The following is a 14598-nucleotide window of genomic DNA, read 5'->3' on the forward strand; positions in this document are numbered from 1 at the left end:
TATTATAAACTTTAGGCATTGAGTCCTTTTAACAGCTTCATTTTACGTAATCTGAATGATTATCTCACCAAACTGTCAACCTCCCCTTTCAGTATTTGTTATAGAATTCCTTTACCTTTTTCTTATGGAAAGGTAAAAAGACAAAAGGCCAACAAAATCCAAATATTGACCAACTAATGAATAATAAAACATAGTATACACACATATGCACACACACACACATTATCATCTTTTAAAAAGAAGTGAAATACTAAGATTCTTTGGTACAGTGAAATACATAGTGAATCTCAGAGACAACATGCTAAGTGAAATAAGCCAGACCTAGAAGACAGATAGTGTGTAAGTCCATTTTTCTGGGATACTTACAGTATCAAGTTCACAGACAGAAAGTAGAGTAGTGGCGTCATTACCAGTGGCAGGAGGGAGAATGAGGAGTTAGTGTGCAGTGTGTACAAATGTACTGTTTTGAATGATGGATGTGGTCAGGGCTGGTGGTGCTGCAGTGAACTTCATATTCCTGACTGTATGCCAAAAAATGTTACGGTAAGCTATATGCCAGGAAGCACTGCTTGTTATGAACAGAAGCCAGAGCTATAGGGGAGGAAAGAAGCCACAAGGAGGAAAGTAAAAGCAAGTGGCCCCAGGTCTTGAGCTTTTAAACTGTATTGCCCATGGCGCTGCAGGATGTTCCAGAACTCACGTGTAGACAGAACACCACAGAACTGCCCGTTGTTGATTCCTTGCCGAATGTGCAATGTAATAAGTAAGTTCCTTAACCTCCTCCTCCACAATTTCTCATGGTTCAGTAATAAGAACACACTGCTGTAATATATGGCCTGATTAGATTATAGCTAAGACTCAGGTAAAAGAATGGATGTAAAATAGCTTTTAAAAATTAAATGGCTTAATATTATCCAACAGACTAAAAATATTCATCTTACTCTAGAAATGCTGATCCATTTTGGGTATTTTTATTCATCCAGTCAACAAATATTGAGTGAGGATGAATGGCCAGGCACAGTTTAGGATACTGAAATGAGGTGAAAATATTCACTTGGAAATAAATAGGAAATAATCATGTTTAAAAATGCTAACTTGAAAAAACTTGAATTTAAAAGAAAACTATCAGCAGCATTTTTATGTAATATTACCCATGGTAACTGCTTATGCCAGCCTCCTCATAATTCTATTTCCACCAGACCTGTTGCCTTTAGAGAGAAAGTTCAATTTCATGGCTGCCATATAGAAGGCAGTAACTCACTGCCCAGGACCTAAATCAGAGAGCTTTCAACCAACACCAAGAAAGCTGACAGAAATGGTATTTCCTTCTCCCAGGAGGCCTCCGGACTCCCTTCGTATCTCCTCTTTATAACCAACTCTGCTCTCTTTCCAGCCAGGCCTGGTTACATTAGTAAGGAACTCATTAGGGTAAGTGGCAATTAACATGTATAACAGCAGCAAAGTGTTGTGACATTATAAAAGGAAATATTAAGAATAGGCCTTTTTAAAATTTTAGATAAAGTGACATGTTTCTTCAGGGAGCCTCACCATGTGCTAACTGTCTTTTGATGTAAGGATGCCTGAAACATTAACAAATTTGTATTTATCAGAAATGAGATTGGTAGTAACAGTCTTGCTAAGACAGTAGATTGGGCCTTAGAGAGCATAAAATACTGTCTGCAGATCATTATGCTTGCATGCATGCATGCACACACATGTATAAACACACATATACAGACATTCATGCACAGAAACACATGTGGATATATATACATACAAATAAGTACAGACTGGACCTGTTTCTGCACAAATAACTTTAAACTCTGAATAAATAGAAGTTTTCATTCATTCCAAGGCCAGCAGTTTCTGTTGGATTACTTACTGCTCTAAGAACAAGTAGAGGCAAAACACAGTGGGGACCTTAGGTCTGAGCACCTTCTCTGTGCATCTGTCATTCAGACCCAGAGGCTCTCAGCTGCACGGAAGGGGCCATGTGTAGAATACTGCATTAGCTCACTCTCTGCAGGGAGCCCTTACAAGTGGCAAGGAATGAGAATGCACTCTGGCTGGTTCAGTCAATAGAAGCTTGTTGTATGTTTCCAGAAGGCCATGAAAGAGACCGGAAGCCAGTTCAGCAGCCTCAGCCAGACAGGGCTCATTGAAAACCAGTTCACAAGCCCTGGTACCAAAGTGGCTCTGGGGTCTTGGGCAGGAACTGAACATAATGTGGAAGCATGACTGTGTGCTCAGCCTTATTGCACGGCCTGCAGTGTTGGGGGGCCTGAGTCGCGTTGCTTTTACCCTCTGACATTTTTACCTATCTTCCGGTCTCTGCCTGCCTAGGCTTCTGTGGCTTGGGGCCCAGCTCTGGCTCATTCTCCCTCCTCCCTTCTCGCTCATTCTCTACTCATAACCCCAGCTTGCTAAAAAAAAAAAATAGGTTCAGGTCTGTCCTCCAGTTTCCTTTGTTGAACTAAAAACCTCCAGTGGTGAAATGTGACTGTATCTGGAGATGAGAGCCTTACACAGGTGATGAAGGTCAAGTGTAGACACTGGGGCGATGCCCGGATGCCAGAGCACAGGCGGCAGGAGACACCATGGATGCATATTGCAGACCAGACCTGGGAACAGGGCAAAGCTTCGTGGTGGCAGTTCTAGCGGGCTTGCTCTGAGGCTGGGTTTGGAGTGACTGTCGAGCTCAGAGCTTGCCGCGTGCCGGCCGACGGGCAGATCCTAAGAATATTAGGGATTCTGCAGGGTGGTGCTCTTATGCTTCCTTAAATGGGGGCCAGTATGGCTGTGATGGTTTCTCTGACAAGGCCCAGGGGAAAGCTGGATTAGCTAACCCACCATTGTGCTAGGGTGAATGAAGACAGATTTCAGATAGTGTTTAAAATACAGTATGCGAGCCAATGCTTATCCATTTCTCTGCTCCAAATTTGAAAAGATTTGTGTAGGTTGTAGAAAATGAGATTTGACATAGTAAGTGAAGTAAGCCAGACTCAGAGGAACATAGGCTCAATGGTTTCCCTCATTTGTCATAATCAATAGAAACCTTGGCCTCTCCTAGCAGAGGTTTACAATAGGGCAAAACCTGGATACATAAGGCTATATAGGGATGAGGCTAAGTGAAAGGGCCTCCAAGACAGAGATACAAGGGCCATATAATGTGTGATTGTTGTTCTTAATGTACTATGTTATTTCTCATCTCTTTTGTTGTCCCTTGCTTATCTCATATTGTTATAGTATCTTACCTTGTTACCTGATATATTGTATATATGTTTATTTGAAATAGGATAGGGAAGGGAGAAAAACAAGATGGGGGTTGGGGAAGAGAAATGAGGACAAAAATGTGAGAAGGGGTAGCAGTAATGGTTAAGGAATGCACCTTCTATCTGGCGAATATAATGTAACCCTTGTATTAATTACAATAAAAATTTTAAAAAAGGAAAATGAGATTTGAGAAAAGGTCAGTTTCATATATTTGCATATATATACATATTATATCCTATCACTATATGCACATTAAAAAAATCACTGATTGGGGGACCAGGAGTATAGCCTAGTGGTAGAGAACTTGCCTAGCATACACAAAGCCCTGGGTTTGATTCCTAGGTACCACATATTCAGAAAAAAAAATCACTGATTAAAAATCCCTTGGTGCATTAAAAGATCTAACATGTCCACTCAGACTGAAATTGTTTCTGTAAAATATACATCATTTTTCTTATTTTATTCATTCAGTTTTAAAACCACTAAAACACTTCACCATAGTTTGAGTTTTGCATTAAATAGATCTGTAATTGTACTTAAAAATAATCAACACTAAACGGACCAAAATGTAAGTCTGCTAACTAACACCTTTCCCACAGTCTTTTGATCCCAGCTAGGGCCTGAGAGCAGGACCCAGGCAGAACTGCAGGACCTGTCCCTTGACCATATTGTAAGTGATGCAGTGACACAGTCTATCCCCGTGGCTGTGTGACATGCTCAGCTCACACACTGAGCTTATTCAAGTTGGAAGTCAAGCAATGGTGGTCAGATGTGGGGTGAGAAATTCTGTATTATTAGTTTCATAATAGGGCACTTGGGTCATCTGGCTTTTATGGTTTTAGAGTTTTCTCTTATTTGACTGAAGGTATAAATTGGATAAACTATGTGTTTCCTGTAGTTGATAATATGATCAGTGGAATATAGACTCATTTTGAAGAGAATTGTAGTAGAGATGTTTGAAGACATAATATATGTTTACATTTTCTCATGATGGTTTCTTGAAAAACAACATTTTCAGCTTGCCTTTCCAAAGTTTTAAAATAATTCCCTTCCATTTCTTCTCTCCAGCCAAATCCCTGTGATGCCTATGTTTTTTTTTCTCCTGTTGAAATTTTTCTCAGTTTGCTGAGGGGGATCTGAAATCTCCATCCCAAAGCCTTCTTCTTTCCCTTGCTGTATACCTTTCCTTGCTCTTTACCCTCACGTGACTGCCCTTGATCTTCTTTGGAGCTGGTGTCTTTACAGCCTTCAATCATCTTGGATTAACCCAAACCCCCAGCATCTTTGGCTAGCCTGGCATGGCTCGGTGTGGATGTGGTGCTTTATATTACCTTGCTATTGCCGCTGTGATAGGGAGAGAGCATTGTTCGTGCTCCTTTGCATCTGTAGACAGTACACAGCACATTAAGCCACACACTTACCTTGTCAGCCTGGATATCAATTCACAACTGCTCTGTACAGCTCCGGTACAGATTCTCAGATCCACCCTACAGGCCTGTAGATTAGACTCTGCATTTTAACAAAGTCTCTAGTAATGATTCAGTTTGTATTAAAGTTTGAGACACTGGTTTACGTAGGTGTTTACTTAGCACTTTCCTTCTGTCTCATGGATAGCAAGCTTTATTGTTTTTTTTGTTTGTTTTTTTGTCACTCTGGACCTAGGCCCAGTTCCTGAGCTCTTCAGCTCAAGGCTAGCACTCTACCACTTGAGCCACAGGTGCACTTCTGGCTTTTTCTGTGTATATGGTACCAAAGAATGGAACCCAGGGCTTCGTGCATTCTAGGCAAGCACTCTACCACTAGGCTAAACTCCCAGCCTCCTTACCCCAGTTCATATGAATAGGGAGATGGATGTTTCTGCTCTGTGGCTGCTCTGTCTCAGGTACAAAGCGGAACTCAGAGCCCCTGTGAGGGAAAAGAGACATAAAAAGTGCAGACATACTCAGAATACAACAATGAGAATCTCTGCTATTTGCAATAGGAGTTGTATTCCTTAAGTTCTAAGCCAGCAGCTTTCAGGCTGAGATAGTATGGTTATAGTAGGGGACTGACTCAACTTTGCTCTGCTAAAAGATCCTCTCCATATCCTTTTACCATTTCTCTGAGGCCTCTTCACAACAGCAGCCTGTCACTCTTCTGGAACTTCAGTGCATGTTGAAATGAACAGAGTTTAGGAAAGGTACATGCAGAGAAACTAAAAACAAGAATGGATTGTTACCGACCTCCCTGGTTCTTGCAATCAATACCATTTATTTGTGAAAACAAATGGGTTTTTAAAAACTCCACATTCATATCATTAAAAGCCGCATTTTCAATAAAATTATATGTTGTGTTTTATAATTGCATGTCAAAATTTCTGTGCCTTAATAACCATATATATCTTTGATCCGCAGTACACTAATAATAGCCACAATGACTAATCAATCCAATCCAAAATGAAAATGAACAGTTAGAGCTTTATTGTCTGTAGAATGATAGATATATGTATACCTCTGTGTGTGTGTGTGTGAGAGAGAGAGAAAGAGAAAGAGAGAGAGAGAGAGAGAGAGAGAGAGAGAGAGAGAGAGAGAGAGAGAGAGAGAGAGAGAGGGAGAGAGAGAACCATGGGAGAGCCTTCAATAAGTGAGGCTGCTTCATAATTTCCATTTTATTGGGTCAAATTCTGAGCTACTCATTAGGCCTGCAAAGGAAAAATAAGACTTTTGAAGACTTCCATTAGGTCTCACCTCTGAATCAGTTTCTCCGAAATAAGACAGGGAATTCAGAGTCTCGGCTCTCCTTCAACTCCAGTTCAGGCAAAAGAGGGTCAGTTTTTCGGCAGCAGACTTTGATTTTCATTTAAGGCTTTCATTCTTTAGAAGAAAAAAAAAGAAGAAGAATGTGTTAGACCAAAAGCTGAAAAAAAAATTAGACTTGGCCAGGAGTTTTCTGAGAAATGAGCACCGATTCCTTTGCAGATCTCAGAAGCAAACTATTTTTGCCTCAAAACAAATGGTTTCTTTCAATTAATGTGCAGCAGCCTTGGATGGCTGCAGTGCCTCTGAAACAATGGCTGACTATCCATTTTCCCATCCCGATGCTCTTCAGATTCAATGGCGCTCTGTGGTAGCCATGGCAGGCTGCCCCTCCGACAGAGAAGACTTGGGTATTTCATCTTTTCAAGAAAGCCAGAATTCTCCCCTGCCACTAACCCCAGGTGCCCCCAGCCTTGATAAGATAGATCCCACTGAGATTCTCCATAATTACTTGCAAAGAGAGGCCATGGGAGCTATTTTCAAATACCTCTCAGATTCTTCACACACATGGCAGGCATGTTTGCTTGTTTCGATGGTTTGTGTGGTCATGGGAAAAGTGTCTCTGTAGTTTAAGGTTTCCCTTACTATTTCAGATGGCGATGTTTGGAGAATGTAATCTAAGGCTATAACCAGGACTGTGTTTGGCTGAGTTCAGAATCTAAAGAATGCATGCAGATTGGATTGTATGTGGAATTTACCTCTGTGTATTGTGTACACATGCGCATGTGTACACATGTGCATGCACATAGCACATATATGTGACACTGGAGCTTAAACTCAAGGCCTAGATGCTGTCTCTTAGATTTTTTTACTCAAGGCTAATTCTCTACCATTTGAGCCACACCTCCTCTTCAGGTTTTTTTGCTGAAGGATTTCTTGCCAAAGGAAAATCCCCATACTTTGGTAGAAATTCATTTTGATTAGGAATATAGTTTCTTTTCTGTTTTTGATTGTCAAAATACAAAGAGCTCATACTGTATGTATATCAATGGCCACACAGAATGCATATCATAAATAATTCCATAAATTAGTAAAAATAGGAATCTACCCAGTGTAGCCTTGTTGATTTTCAATGTACAGAAAGGACACTGTAGTGAAATCTTAGTGTGAAATAGTGCATTTATGTCACTTATCTTTTTGGAGATAACTCATGGATACTTGTTACATAAAGTTGTGGTTCGTCATCTCAGTAGAGGCAATGGTGAAAGAACATTAAAATTACAAGATGAGCCAGACTCTGGCGGTTCACATCTGTAATCCTAGCTACTCAGGAAGTCTGAGAGCTGAGGATCACAGTTTAAAGCCAGCCTGAGCAGAAACTTCCATTGGAGGGCAAGTGGCTGCAGAAGTAACAGGTTTTGAGCTGGGAGGTAAGGTTATGAAATGCCTTTATCATTTTCCTGTTACAGATTCAGGGGCTGGACAGTGGGACTGGAATTTAAGGTCACTTCTGATGCTGTAGAATCAAAAGAAGACATGGGAGGACCTTGCTGTGAGCCAGATTTTATATTCAAAATATCTAGGGAAGAAGTAACAAAGTAACAAGAACTCGTGTGTGTGTGTGGTTGTGTGTGTGTGTGTGTGTGTGTGTGTGTGTACTGATCTTTATTTCTCCCATTTCTACTGAGACGAGGCAACCTGTTATCTCGCATTTTCCATTTTTCTCTTTCAATTGTATTCCCTTGCATTTTTATGAGCTACTTGCAGTTGCAACTTCACATCTTTATTACATTATCAAAATGTCTTGTGTTGATAAGGCCATAATTTAGGATGGCAGTCTTGCAATGATTATGGGGATTACTGAAATGGCAGTATGCCGTGACAAGGAAGGTTATGTGCTAACAGTAAGTCACAGCTGTCTGTCTTAGGCTCAGTGGCTGTTGCCTGGACTTCGACACTTCAGGGAGCTTCTATCACCTCCTGGGCAAAGTGAGAAGGACCCAAAGCCCAGGGTCACCACCCACGGTATGGGGTGCAGTGATTTGTCCTTTGGCATATAATATAGTTTTGACAGAATAATCTTTCATAGGCATGTATCTTCTATCTGTGACCTAAACAGATCTTAAAATTCATTTGCTTGTAGCAACATGTGCTGTTGTTTTGTAAAATTCCTGTTTTGTAAAATACTACTCATTTGTATGTCAGTTTTTCGTGTTGCTCAGTTTGTTTTAGTTTGATTTTTGTTTATTCAGGTCTGTGCTGCATTCTGAGCTTTTTTGGCTAGTGCTCTACCAATTGAGCCACAGTTTCACTTCTGTGTTTTTAGTAGTTAATTGGAAATAAGTGTCTCCGGGCCTTTCCTTTCTCAGCTGGCTTCAAACTGTGATTCTTAGATCTCAGTGTCCTGAGTAGCTAGGATTATAAGTGTTTTAATTCTCCTTTGTGTAGGGATTACCATTTGGTTATATGTTACCATTTCGGTTGATGTTACAAGAGGATTAAACTGATGTTTCGAATGCTCCGTTAAGCTTGGCACTGATGAAGAAAAAGAGCATAAGGTTTTGGAAATACTATATTTTCATGCTTATCAAACTAAAAAAAATACATGACATGAACCTGTATTCCATTCTGTTTTTTCAGTCTTAGGAATTGGTGTCAATTTCCACGTTCGTTAAGATTAAATAGCACCTCTTTTTAGAGTTTTGCTTTCAGACCCTTTTTCCTTTTCAGTTCTTCAGCTGATTAAATGTTTAGTATTCCACAGGACTTCCTCACCCACAGAGCTGGTTTGAGAACCATGACAGAGTGACTGGCTTCTGTGAGGACCCCAATATTTAGATACACAGAAAACCTAATGGGGGAAGAAACTGAAACAAAGGTTCTGATGTAAGTGCGATGGAGAGATATTAATATTTCTGAAGAAGTGCACCTCCCCTGCCAACACCTGTCATCTACATTTAGAAAAATGAGTTACATAAAAATGTCCCCCTTGACAGTCAGTTTAATTTTCTCTTGATGAGCATCTGTCTTCCGCGTGGCATGTGGCAGCTCAGTGTACCAGCCATGCCCGAGACCACATGCCCTGTGAATTTGGCAGAGCCCGCACCGTCATTTCCCCTGCAGATTCTCTGAGTGTTCTCCAGGGTAAGGTCAGGGAGGGCCTGAGTCACCCATCCCGGAGCCCTCCACCATAGCACTGACAGCCTGGGGAAGCCAGAACCACACCGCCCATGCAGACTCCACTGTGACATCTTAAAACGCCCATCAGCAGCTACAGAAAATCCCCCCAAATGAACTCGAGAGCATTCTCATGTAACTGTGGGCCTTTCCTGTGTTTGTTACACTTAAAACTCAGCAATTGACATAGCAGGACTGTCTATTCTCTCTCCCTCTCTCTCTCCATATGTATGTATATATATGGAGAGATATTCCCTATATATGGATTGATTGATAATATATAATTTATATAATATAAATAATTTGTTTATATGATAGAAAATTGCATTTTGATACATAATTCTGATATATGATTATATGCTTATAATTATATATTTAGATGTAATTGCAAATGTTTTCTGTTTATATATACATATAATTTATATAATGCATATTTGAATATAAAATTTGGAATATACATATTTATAAATACTATATTTTATTTTTAACACGTTATTTATTTATTTTGTTGGTCTTATATACTTGGTTTCTTGTATCTATGGTCTTTTTCACTCAGTGTCAGATTTATTTTTTTCATATCTTTTTTTATTGTAATTAATAGAAGGGTTACATTATATTCACCAGATAGAAGGTGCATTAATTCACATGCATTGATACCCTTTCTCATATTTATTTTATTATTATCAGAGCTATAGAAAAACATAAGCTTCAGGGCAGAAGGGTAGCCTGGTGGTTGAGTGCTCACCTAGCATGCACGAAGCCCTAGGTTCGATTCCTTGGTACCACATACACAGAAAAAACTGGAAGTAGCATTGTGGCTCAAGTGGCAGAACACTTGAGTGCCTCGAGCAGAAGTGTCCAAGGACAGTGCCCAGGCTCTAAGTTCAAGCCCCAGGACTGCCAAAACTTAAATAGGCTTCAATTTGGACATTTAAATACTGCACAATGAATCAGTCAGATCCTTCTGAATGGACTTGATTCCAAGGGCATGTTCCCTGCCAGCCATATTAACACTGCCACATGTACATTTATAAGAATGCATTTAAATAATATATGCAAGCCTGCAATAGTGAGGCAAACTCAAGTTTGAATAACAATTTACAGGTTTTAGAGTTGATATTTAAAAAACATATTTAACCAGATGCAGTTGCCTATGTTTGGGATATAGAAAAATATTGACTGGATTAGTAAAATAATCTTTTTAAATGTAATTTTATTGTCAAGGTGTTGTACAGAGGGGTTGCAGTTACATTCGTAAGATAGTGAGAATTTCACTTTTCTCCCATGTTCCCTCCCTCCCTCCAGCACCCCCCATGTAAAGTTCATTTCCAACATATTGTCTTGTGAATATCCCTGGAGAATTGGTGGGAGGCAGTATGAGCTTCCTGGGAATACCACTAACCTTGTCCTGTTGTGGACCTGGGAATGCCAGCCTAAAATCCAGGTGGGGGGGGATGAAATGGGGACAAAAACATGAGAAGGGGTATCAATGTGTGTGAAGTAATGTTCTCTCTATCTGGCGAATATAAATGTAACCCCTCTATTAACTACAATAAAAATATGAAAAAAAACCTATGCTTTAAAATTCTATATTACATATAGAAAATAATAATTTGAATTAAAGAACCAGTCATAATTAAAACTGGAAAATAACCTTCCCTAAAAATATTCTTTCCTCTAAAAGGAAATTGTCAAAATTATAAGATCACTTATTACTTATTTATTTTTACTAGGTTATAGGGCTTGAACTCAGGGCCTGTGGGCTGTCCCTAGCTCTTTCACTTAAGGCTAGAATTCTACCACTTTGAGTCATATCACCACTTCCAGTTTTCTAGTGGTTAACTGGAGATAAGAGTCTCATGCACTTTCCTGCCCAGGCTGGCTTTGAACCATGATACTCAAATTTGATACTCCTAAATAGCTAGGATTACACAGGTATGAGCCACTACTACCTGGCCTATAAGATATCTTTTAAACATATTCTAGGATTACAGGCAAGAGTCACTACTACCTGGTCTATAAGATATCTTTTAAGCATATTCATCAGAAAGACACTTTTAAGTGGAGAAAGTAAAATACAGGTTTTCAGAATACAACATAATTTGGGTAATTGAGTTTAACTTAAAGCAAAAGCAAAGTTGGAATTACTGAAATTTGCAAGTATGTAAGACTTCCCACAATGTCCATGGTTCTCTGGGTAATAAAGCATTTTTTATCTTACTATGTTACCATAATCACGAAAAGCTATTCCCAGTGAAGAGAGAGCATGTGAAGCGTATGGCAGTTAAAATTATGTGATCTAGAGTAAGATGAAATGCAAATCTTATATCGCTACAAACTTGCCAGGTAAGAAACCCAATTGTTACTTAACTGATAAAATAGGGATCAAATAATAATATCTATTTCATAGAGCACATTTAAAGATTAAGGGAGGCAGGAGTGTAGTGTAGTGGTAGAGGGCTTGCCTCACATCTACAAAGCCCTGGGTTTGATTCCTCAGTACCGTATATACAGAAAAATCTGGAAATGGCACTGTGGCTCAAGTGGCAGAGTGCTTTTCTTGAGCAAAAAAAGTGTCCAAGAACAGTGCCCAGGTCCTGAGTTCAAGCCTGACTGGCAAAAACAAAACAAAAAAGTATAGCTTTGTTTTTCAGTTTTGCTTAATAAATGACAACTGTTCATTCTGATGGTTAACACTAAAAAGAACTGATCTGGGATCAAATAAACATTTAGAATTATTGTAAATAAAAGGTAGTGTGAGCCAGGTACCTATGTCTCTTTACTGTAATTCTAGCTACTCGGGAGGCTGGGATCTGGAGGCTCATGGTTCCAAGCCAGCTGAATTTGCACAGGATTCCATCTTTAAAAAGAAACAATAAAAGCTACACTGAGAGCATTATTCAAGTGGCAAGGTTCCAGCTAAGTGGGCAAGCCAGTAGAGGAGGTGAGGGCCCTGCGTTCGACCTCTGGTACTAGTAAAAGAGAATTTTAAAAAATACTTTCTTATTACACCAGATTAAAAAAAATACTGTGTGTGTGTGTGGAGAGGGGTCTCCAGTGGTACAGTGTTTATTTAGCAAGCACAAGGGCCTGAGTTCAATTCTTAGTACAGAGGAATTGATAGTTTGCGGAAGTTATCTTCTACATCTTCATCTCTCCAAGTACTGGAACACAGGCTGGTGGGTGACGGCCAAAAGTTATCTTTGTTAGTAACTACTGAGAGCATTATATAAAATTGATTTATACCTCCTGGCAATAAGACATCTGAGTGTTACAATCCAATGTCATTTATATTCTCGTGGAACTCAAACTGTGCTGCCAGGCTGAGGGGGCAGGATTATGTTTAGCCATTTATTTTCATAGCTAAGGCAAAGTCTTCAGTGGAGACCAGAGAATTTGCTACTGAACTCAGGCACCGAAATCAGAGGCTTCCTAAAGGAAAATTCATGTGTTTACCAGTTTCATTCACTCTCAGAATTACTGACCTGAGCTCGACATAGGTGGTTCACATCTAGAATTCTAGGTACTCTCGGCCGGCTGAGACCTAAGAATCACAGTTTGAAACCAGCCTGGCAGAGAAGTCTATGAGACTCACCTTCACTTGACAACCAGAAACTAGAAGTGCAAGTGTGGGTCCAATGGTAGAGCTTTGAGCAGAAAAGCTAAAGAGCTTAAGGTCTGGAGTTCAAGCCCCAATAATGGGAAAAAAATCTACTCAGTTGAAAAGTTGTATATTTCAGTTTCTCAACTACCAATATAAATGCATGTCCACATATATTCCCATAGGAGTAATTTGCTTCAAAGAGAACTATAATTCCCTGCAATTCCTTAGTAATTATTCTGGCTTGGGTTGCCAATGCAAATTTAAAAGTAACTGTCTTAAAATCCATTTTCATTGGCAAAACTTAAGAAGTGGATGAAACAATGAGATCAATAGTACAGAATTATTTATAAATGAATGTTTTGCAAGGATGGAGGATAAAAATATTTTAAGATCTCTGCAATCTCTATCAACTATATCATGTTTTAAAGTAATGAAATGATCACAAAAAGCTGCATGGTCTGTTCTGTTGTCTGCAATATTGAATTCCTCCTTTTTCTGCTTTTTTCAATACAAGAATATTGTTTTGAGACCATTACATAGATATAGTTCTTTCCTAGGGAATCCTTAGCTAATGTGGGTGTCTGCTTTTATTTTAGAAACCTTACTGTTTATACAACATTATGGAATCACTGGGGATTTATAATTAATAGTAATTTTGTTATCAAATTAAAATACATGATGCCCAGTTAAATTTGAATCTCAGATAAATAATGAATGATTACAGTGTAATACTTTTCTGGAAATACTGTAAATATACTTGTAATAAAATACAAGCTCATTGAGATGGGCATGTGGCACTTGTATATAATCCCAGCTACTGGATAGACAGAGGCAGAAGGACTAAGCATTTGAGAATTTCCAAGCCAGCAAGACCTTATCTCAATGGTAAGTAGCAGAACATATACCTAGCAGGGACCAGAAAGGGCCTGGGTTTAATCTTTAATATGGTCATTTTTTCATAGTTTATCTTAAATTCAAATATTTTCCTGGCAACCCTTAGCTCCTGTCCCTTAGCCCCACCTCTTTCTCCCATGGCAGCCAAAGCATTGTGTAGAAGGGAAGAGAACCAACCAGAGTTTACTGCTCAGCTCAAGATGTTTGTTTTTTAAATGGTTGGCAGAATTTAGGTAGGAAAGTATGATTCTTTAAAAAGCCAGCATGTAATAATGACTAGGTTAGACACTGAAGAATCAAGCAGGAACTGGAAAGCCCTGGAGTGTCCTCAGACTCCAGATCCCGAGGCTCAAATCGAGTTGGTAATGGCTGCAGATCAGAACCCCAGATCACCTGGCATTCTGGGAGGACTCTGCCCCAGAGGAACTAGCACCAGTGCCTTAGTAGGAGAGCATCATAGCAGGGATTGCAACAGTTTCCATGGGATAGATTCCTGAGCTCTGAACCAGGTCTGAAAGTGTGTTGCCACGGATGGGCCTTAGCCCAGAGCACTCTGGGACATGGCATAGGGGTGGGGGGGCAGACCTAAAGTGTTTCCTGCATCCTACATAGGGGGGACTGAGCAATGTTTGTGTTTCCTCTCTTTGCCAGTACTTAACATGAATGCAGTAGATCTGGAAGGGCCCAAAGGAGAGAGGGGAGGAAACATCAGCTAGCATGTACCAGCCCTGGGGAGTTTGGTAAGACAGAAAGAGGGAGAGGGAGGAAAGGGGAGAGGGATAGAGAGAAATAGGAAGAGAGAGAAGAGAGGTCACCTCTCATTCCCTCATTCCCCATGGAGAAGGTGGAGCCTGCACAGATTTTTAAGGAATTTTGAAATAGAGGCAAGGTATTCTGTAAGAATACATGCCACAA

At 39.8% G+C, this 14598-nt stretch overlaps 1 protein-coding gene across 3 annotated transcripts in view; it reads left to right on the forward strand.

Annotated features, from left to right (window-relative positions):
* Positions 1-14598, forward strand: part of Ctnnd2 (catenin delta 2) — a 770274-nt gene that overhangs the window by 482614 nt on the left and 273062 nt on the right. The gene's annotated exons all lie outside the window — the stretch shown is intronic.

Source organism: Megascapheus bottae, chromosome 4 (genome assembly GCF_031878675.1).
Source record: "Megascapheus bottae isolate mThoBot1 chromosome 4, mThoBot2.hap1, whole genome shotgun sequence".
NCBI classification, from domain to species: domain Eukaryota; kingdom Metazoa; phylum Chordata; class Mammalia; order Rodentia; family Geomyidae; genus Megascapheus; species Megascapheus bottae.